We start from the raw sequence: 7491 nt of genomic DNA on the forward strand, positions 1-7491 counted from the left end.
ACCCAGGCTGTATGTATTGATGCCTCTTGGAAAGGTTTTGCAGTTGAAAATAGCTATGTGCTTGTCTTTTTGTCGCCTTCTCAAAATCATGTGCTAACGGCAACACATAAAATTCATAGGAGAACAGCATTTGGTTATTTTTCTTTTTTTAATAGATTACTTTGGATTTGTTGCCTTTTTTTTTTTATTAAACAGGGATAGATGTACAGCAAGGATGATTTTATTTGACCCAATTAAAAAAAATTAACATTAATCACTGGCTTCCATTTATGTGTATTTCTCCTGTCACAATTTGGTTGTATGAATGCTTTCATATGAATGAAGTATATGCAGAATGCAATTCTCTTACGTATAAAAATAAAAAATCACCTGAGCAACCTGACAGTTGAATCAGCTTGAATCTTAAACTAGATCTGGAGGGAGTGGGCAGAAGGCTACAACTGCTGATAGAGTAACATGAAATAAATTAGAAGCCTGTGAGAATGAATTAGCTACTGAACTCTGACTTCATCCTTATCAAGACCCCAAATGTGTTGGCATGAAGTGATGCATTTAACTGCTTTTACTCTATATCCCCTGATTAGAGCAATAGCAATATTTGCATACACATTTCTGACAGAGTTGGGAGACATAACAAAGGTGAAAAGGTGACCAGATCTCTGAAGTTGGAGGAAGTTGTTTTACAAATAGCAGGGAACTGTCTATATTAGGTCACTCATTAGGTGGGTATAGTTGTAATTAGAAATTCAGATGTTTTATTGTTTCTCCAAGGAACAGATAAGTAGAATAACACCATATGCATGATGACAAAGTCCTTGTAAAATATCCCTCTGGTTACAGTCTGTAATGTGAAATTAGTACTATAAGCAGCAGAATTGACCGAGTGTCTGACTGAAGAGCTATTTTTATAAGCCTTGCAGAAGAGGTGGTGTTTAACAGACTTAAAGTATTGAACCTTTTTACTCAGAATTTTATTGTTATATGTGATTTATAAAAACCTGATGAATTTAACCAACATGGGACTGATTCCTCGATAGTTATTGTCTTTAAGTCCATGCTTCTGAAGTGGAATTGAAGCAGACACTGTAAAACAGTTATTTTTCATGGAGAGGCAATAATGCAGATACAGATTGAGAGGCATATGTAGTTCGAAAAGTTTGGAACTAAAATTGGCCAGAAAAGGATATTTCTGTTTTGTGGAAAATTCTAGGAGGTTGACATTTTGTTTCCTCCCGTGCTGGAACAGAATGTTGATGTGGTGGAACTTTAGGCAAAACAGAACATGTTTCACTTCTTTTGCAAATGTGGTTCTTTTCCCCCTGGGGGTCCTGCCTGGCCTGCTGCCTCACCGGCTGGTAGGTGAGCTGGAAGGGAGCCAGCCAGGCTAGCCAGCTGGTCAGGCAGTGGGAAGTGCCTGCCCACCTGGCTTCTGAGGGACAGTTTTAGCAGGATAAACATGTTCTCGAGGGGCACTTTTTTGTTCTCTTAAATCAGCATTATCATCAGAATATTGTTGAACAATATGTTGAGCTTCAGTAATTTACGGTAGAAACAGGGAAAATATACTCAGGCTCTGGTCTGGAAAGGTTTAATTTTATTTTCTCACTGTTTACCTGAAGGGGCTGAATTCGGAAATCTCTGGAGATTGAAGTACAAAAAGCGTCTTCCTGAGCTGAAGGGCTAGCTTATTAATTTGCACATAAATCTGTGTATAAGCTACTCAGAGGCACAGGAACCAGACTTTTGCTGTGGGGATTGGTTTTTGATCTTCCTAACGAAAGCAGAAACAATACAGCAGAAAACATGCCATACTTGGAGACTTCCTCTGGTTTTTACAGTGAGGAAATAGCTGTAAGGTGTGAGGTTTCCTGATCCCTTGGACCATTTCTGTGTCAATTTGTATTGCAAGTTTTGACCTACGAAGTCCTCAGTGAGTGAGAAAGAAGGAATTCCACACATCTCTGTTCTGCAGTGACTGCTTATGTGGCACCTAAAACAGCAATGCCCTAACTGTTGTTTGGGGGTTTTTGGTGTTAAGTTTGTTTGGTGTTTGTTTTTGTTGGGTTTTTTTGTTTGGTTGGGTTTTTGTGGATTTGTTGGGGTTTTTTTAGGGGGGTGGTCACCCCTCATTTTATGCCCTTTCACATGTGTGTTTTCTCTAGAACAAATACAGACCCTATCTTGCAATAGCAAATGCCACATTTTGGAATCTGACCAGTTTGAACTTAGTATGGTTCAATTTGTTTGAGGGCTTCAAACAACTTAGTCCAGTTGAATGCCTAGTATTGCATGTCTACTGCTGCCTCTTCCTTCAGTAATTTCACATACTAAATTTATTCTTCTGCCATTTACCCTTAGGATATTTTAGAAGTTGTATAAGGAGGACTTTATTATTATTAAAGCTGGAAAATAAGTTAATATGTTTTTCCAAAACATAAAAATATGGTTCTTGTTTACAACAGAGGTCCATTTAACTTAGTGTTATGTCTCTGGTAACAGGTGGCTAAAGAATAGCAAAGAAGACAGTAGATATCCTTTCCCTGGAATACTTTCTCAACTTTCAGTAATCGGCTCCTTAGGGATTTTCCTTGCTGGAAGCTTTATCTTGTTTAGCTGCACATAAATTCATGAAAATATGTATTGTGAACTTGTTTGTAGTTTAGCTTCTAGGACATAAAGTGGTGATGAGTTCCACAAAGTAATTTTGTATTGAGGGAGAAAGCTCATTCTTGTTTTCTCTTGTTGAAGTCATTGGATAATCACTATTATGTAATGATTAGATAAAGGCTTTCTCTTGGTTCTGAGTTTCTGAAAATGCATTGTGTCGCCAAAGCAGGGAACACAAGGCTCAGTTAAACACATTCATATTCATGTGGCTGCCTGTAAAATCATGTAGCTCTAAACCTCTGTTTCTCACAGCATTTTTTTTTTAATGCATTTCCATGAAATAAGAAAAATAAATCCTGGTCTATGGCACCTCCCATATAAACCTATGGTAACAAATGTGCATGCATGCAGAGTAGAATTAGTATAGTAGTAGAAGCAAAGTTCCACGTCTCCTCATCTAGGAATGTGACATATTTACTTCATAGTGAAACATGGTGTAAATTGTAGATGGAGAAATCTTAGAAGGGCTGGTAAGTGTACATGTGTTAAGAGCAAATAAAGGTCAAACACTCATATTCCTGCTGACTGTGAATGGTGTAGCTATCTGATTGTAGTAATTGTGCTGTAAGCAAGGAAGCAAAAGCTGCTTCTTTTGACTTTGGTGGCCCTATCAGGGAAGGGAGGAGAAAGGTGCCATTCAATTTGAGGAAAGGTATTTTTTAATTTCTCTAGTGGTGAATTATTATGTTTCATCTTTACAGAGACATGCAGCTGTTTTGGTACTGGGCTGACTTGCATTCTTTCCGATAGAACTATCTTATCTTGGTGCATGAAGTAAATCATTTGAGGAATAGATCTTCCATCTCTTCAAACTTTGAAACCCATGGCAAGAAAATCGTCCTATAAATCAGATAAGCTATTATCTATGTCTCCATGAAAAGGCACTTTAAGCCATGTTGAAAAATGTTTTGTGTCTTTGTCTTTGCACTCAAGGGTGATGAGATGTCGGAGAAAAATCATTAGATTAAAAGGGAGCTGGACAGAGAATTTAAAACCAGTATCCTAAGGGTGATAGAGATATAATTATGCTTTTTCTGCATGAAAGTTACTTCAACCTGTGAAGTCCTGTGGTTAACGATCATGTTGGCATATATATCCTTTGTATCTTTCTTGCCGCTGCATCCCTTGGCCACTCTCTTCGAGGAGGTGAGGAGTAGGAATGGATGGCTAGCGTAGGATATCCTTGGACCCATGTCATTCTCTAGGAATTGAAATCTCTCATTACCACTCTCAATGTAAAAATATTTTCCTCACTATTCTCCTGGAGTAGACTATTAGTAAATACTTTCAATGTTAATGGCCAAATATGTACAGTTTCTGTGCATGTTTTAAAAACACCTGTTGCCAAGAACTGAAAAATAGAAGAAAGGCTGCTGTGTTGTTCACAAAAACTAGCCTTTGCCCATTGTTTTTGCAGCCTTTCTACTTTGCATTGGCCCATCCTTAATTCTTTTGAGCATTTTTAGTGCATATGATACTGTAGGATGTACTTTTCAGCATTTTACTGTTGAAAGACCATGAGAAAGCAGTGGGTTTTGAAAGAGATTTTTTACTGTTTTGCCTGAGCTGTAAGTTGAAAGGTTGATGAAAACAGGAATTTAAGTCTGACTGGCTAGTATTTACATTAATGTTTTCTATTAATCATAAGGATTTAAGAAAACTTTCTATAATCAATGCCTAAAATTCTCTTGTCATAGATCAGCCAGGACAGCCACAAATGTTCTTTCTTTGATGTGGTGACACATGTGGCATTCATTCCCTCTCTCTTTGAGAACCTGTGCATAGTTTTAACTTGAGCAAAACAAGTGAGTGAAGAACTTGAAAATGTAAGCAGTTAAAGGAGATGTGGAAATGTTGCATTATTTGGTGGGAATGACACGGTTGAAGCTTAAGAGTTCCACAGTGCGGTGACTGAACTACAAAGCTGTAAGTGCATGAAAAAAGGCTTTTTTCTTTCTTGACAGTAAAAGACTTGGCTATGCTTCACATGATTAAAAGATGATATTTTGCAGAAAACTGGTAAATTCAAGCTCGGAGGAAGAGGCCCTTGTAAAAGGTGATAGTGGTATTTCTTGTGGTAACACAAATTGATGTGTTATCACTGGTGAGAAAAATGGCAATTGAGTGTGAAATGGAGATTGATTGGGAGGGAGAAAGAACTTTTGTTTTCTGGCAAATTTATTCTTGGATAATATAATTCCACCAAGGAAGGAATGCAAGAAAGATTGCACATGGGGAAAGCTAAGGGTAGAAAGCAGATCCTACTGGCTTGTGGCTGATGCTGTGCCCTGTAGAGTCAAGAAGAAACCTGGCTGTAGAACCCCAAGTAAAAACAGATAAGAGGAAAAATATGATTATCCTAGGATAACCTAAAACACAGGTCATTGAGATAAGTAAGAAGAAAGCCAGCAGAGTTCAGTCAGGGAGAATATATGTTCTGAAGAGATGACCCATAGCATGAAAAGGTGCTTGATCATATTCTGCTAAACTTACTCATTTTTTGAGGACTGGACAACAGGAATAAAATTCACTTTATTGTAAAGGAATCAATGTTACAAACTTGTGTACAAGTATGCACTTTTTTACGTGCCTGGTAATTCCTGTTACACTTGGTGCTTATGGAATATGTCTGTTTGACAGATGCCAGCTCCATAGGCTAATGCTAAGCTTGAGCTCCCAGGTGCTCTAATTCCTTATGCACGAGGTAAGGGGAACACCAGCTTTCAGGTTTAGAAGTCAGACTTGGGGAAATAACAACAAATGTACTACACTCAAAACCAGTGAGTAATGCATGTAAAAATTACTTTCTTTCTCCATGAGTAACAGTTTGTGTTTAGGTCACATTCAGGTTTTAATTTGTAGACGAGAGGTCAGGAAACTTGCCGGTTTAAATCAAAGTTCAGCTTCCATAGTTGTTTAGTTCTAGGAGGTGCTGATTTCACCAAGTATTGTGAAATAAGAGTAAATTGTCTGAGCTGGCAAAGCTACATGCTGACTACAACAATATGAGCAGATAAGTAATCAGACAAATTGTGACAGCTGGGTATAAATTGACTGACTTCAGTTATGGAAATGAATGAAATCCCTCTGTCTTGCTCACTGGAGATCTAGTTTTCTGAATTTTTTATGAGTGATGTAGGTCTCTAAATGTACCTTTGATCACACAGTTAATATACATACGAAGTCGGTTATCTTTTGTATGATGTGCTTACTATTCGCTCACATTCTGTACTTTTGCAGTACAAAGTGAATTAAAGGAACCCTTCCCTTTGGGCATTATGTGTGTATGGGAAGTAAGCTGTAGTCTCAGCCAAACAGTGTTCAGTATTCATTTCCCTGGCTCCCTAAATTTAGCTTGAAGAGCTGTCAGTGGAGGAAAAACCAATTAGACTCCATAGCAGAGAAAACGCTAATTTCCTTTGGCTGACAACTCCTGTGAGGGGTTTTTCAGCCAAGTAAAAGAACAGATGTGAAAAAATAAGCCTTTGTGCTGATATCAAAGCATTGGCCCAGTCCTCAACTATACCTGCTAAACAGTCTGTTGGGGGAGTGTAGGTGGAGTTAAAGACTATGAAGAGTGACAATAAGCTGGTGATGTCTGGACCCCAGCATGTAGTGTCAGAAGAGAAGCTGTTGACAGGCAGGTGTTGGAGGCAGAGCACAGAATGGTGGGCTGGATAGCTAGGAAGAGGTGCTATCCTTGCCCTCAGCTGTCTGCAGTGAAGCAGAAAAGTCTCATTCCTGGCCATGGCAGTGCACATTATCTGGTTCTCCACAGTGCCTTGTTGCAAAGCCATCTGGTTTGACTGTAGATGTTTTGATTGGTGTATATGCATGGAGCATGGTGGTGCACAACTGAAGCCAAAATGTGTGTCTGCAGTGAAGAAAGCATCATCATGTAGAGAATGAGACCAGCTGCACTGGGAAACCCAATTATGTGGCATGGCTGATGGAGCAAGGAGGTCTAACCAGGGAACCCAGTAGCATGGAAGCTATGTGGACAGATAACAAGTAATTAAGCAAGCACAACTATTGGTCTTTTGTGCCTAGACTCCCACTAAATAGGCACAACACAAAGGTCCCACAGTCCAAACTAAAACTCGTGAACTTTGAAGGTTTAATAGTTTTTGTCTGTGCAAAGAAGCTCATAGGCCTGAGCACTTGTCTGTTCCAGTTGTGTGTGATGAATACTGTGAGGTAGGTGCATCATGTAGATTTCAGAGGCTATAATACAAAGCTATGTTACCAGATTTGAAAGGACATTCCTTTCTCCTTTGATTCCCTGGTATAATGCTAAAAAAAAAAAAGCATTTCTGTAATTCTCAAAAGGACAGAGCTTTTGTCTAAACTCATCCTCCACCTGCACCTATCTTGACCTTGCTAATTGCTTGTATGACTCCACCCAAGATCTGGAAAAAGCTGTTGAGAGAGGGGGCTCTTGATTCTGCACTATTGAGGAAGACGATTGTGTCACACGATCGGTGCAGTTACTGTGTGAAGCTTTTGTAGTGCTCGGTATTACAGGGTCAATCCAGCTTGACTTGTTTTGCAACTTCATTGGGATGAGAAGATTCTTGGAAGATAGTACCAAAGTTGATTGCATAATGGACATACTAGGAATATGTTTTTTCTAATCAGTGTGTGGGATGTTTATGATACCTCATACTGAAAAAACTATCATTTTGAGGTCTGACACACATTGTAAAGTTTTTGCCTGTAGAAGATGTCAGTGCTTAATGCAAGTAATGTAATGTATGTGATTGCTGTAATGTATGACCTATATTTAGAACTCTGCTTCAAAACTTGAGTTGCTCAGTAGAATCT

This window comes from Lathamus discolor, chromosome 3 (genome assembly GCF_037157495.1).
Source record: "Lathamus discolor isolate bLatDis1 chromosome 3, bLatDis1.hap1, whole genome shotgun sequence".
Taxonomy (NCBI): domain Eukaryota; kingdom Metazoa; phylum Chordata; class Aves; order Psittaciformes; family Psittacidae; genus Lathamus; species Lathamus discolor.